We start from the raw sequence: 1,207 nt of genomic DNA, 5'->3' as shown, positions 1-1,207 counted from the left end.
CGAACGCGCGTGCGCTCTCTCTCTCTCAAATCTTAAAAAAAAAAAAAAAAATCTCCCAGTATAGGGGGTTAAATGGTGATTCTCCTGAAGGTAGGTCCACGTCCTGATTCCTGGAACCTGTCATTGTGCCTTACTTGGAAAAAACGGTCTTTGCAGAAATAATTAAGGATCTAGAGCTAAGGGGAGCATCCTGAATTATCTGCATGGGCCCGAAGCCCATTGGCCAGTGCCTTCACTAGAGAAAGGCAGAGGCAGATCGGAGACAGAAGAGGGGGGGCAGGGTGACCGCCGAGGCTGGTGGGGGCGGTGCGGCCACGCGCCCAGTAGCCAGCGCCCGCTGCGAGAGACCAAGATGAGGTTCCTCCCTGGCGCCTCCAGGGGAGCGTGACGCCCTTGTTTCGATGCCTGGGCTCCAGAGCACAGAGGGAGTGCATTTCTGTTCTTCCAAGTCGCTGGGTTTGTTACATGTGAACTAACAGAGCTGATGACACTAGGATGCGAGCGTGTCCGCGCTCAGGAGGAGCTGGCGGCTTTCTACGGAAGCAGCAGCTCACACCCGGTTGGCCCCGTAGGTGCAATAATACGATTTGTCTCAATGCACTTAATATATGGACGTGACCTGGACACAAGGGTGAAGCCCACAGTGTTCAGAACTCAGGAGTCCAGGGGCGCCTGGGTGGCTCAGGTGGGTATGCGTGCGACTCCCGATTTCAGCTCAGGGTCGTGAATTTGAACCCCTGCGTGGGCTCCACACCCAGCTTAAGAAAAAACCCAAAAAACTCAGGAGTTCATTGCATGTTGAGCGCGTGCTCAGTAACTGGTGGATACGGATACTGTTTGTCATAGCAGTGTCTCAGCAGGAGCAGATTAATCTACTTGGCCCCATGGTCCTCCGATAATTAAATTCCTCCCTCAGAAATTCAGAAGTAAGTCAGGATAATAAGCCCTTGGCTACCCCCTCCCCCTCTGCTTCATGGCCTCGTGCCCACCCAGCATCTGTCTCACCGAGTTTCCTACCCTCCTTCGTGTTAGAGCCTCTGACGTTGACCCGCCAACCTTTAGTTTCCCCAGACGCCTATTCTCATGCTCCCCCTCGTATTTATTCTCCCGCCACGCCTGTCCCCCACTCTCTACCCCCGTCCTGCCGCTGCAGTGCCAGGCAGCCAGTGGGTAGACAGTTGGGCATGGCGTGAATACAAAGTAAGTG

This window comes from Ursus maritimus, unplaced genomic scaffold (assembly GCF_017311325.1).
Source record: "Ursus maritimus isolate PB19 unplaced genomic scaffold, ASM1731132v1 scaffold_14, whole genome shotgun sequence".
Taxonomy (NCBI): Eukaryota; Metazoa; Chordata; class Mammalia; order Carnivora; family Ursidae; genus Ursus; species Ursus maritimus.
The sequence above is the reverse complement of the archived record's forward strand: the minus strand, read 5'-3'. Positions refer to the sequence as shown.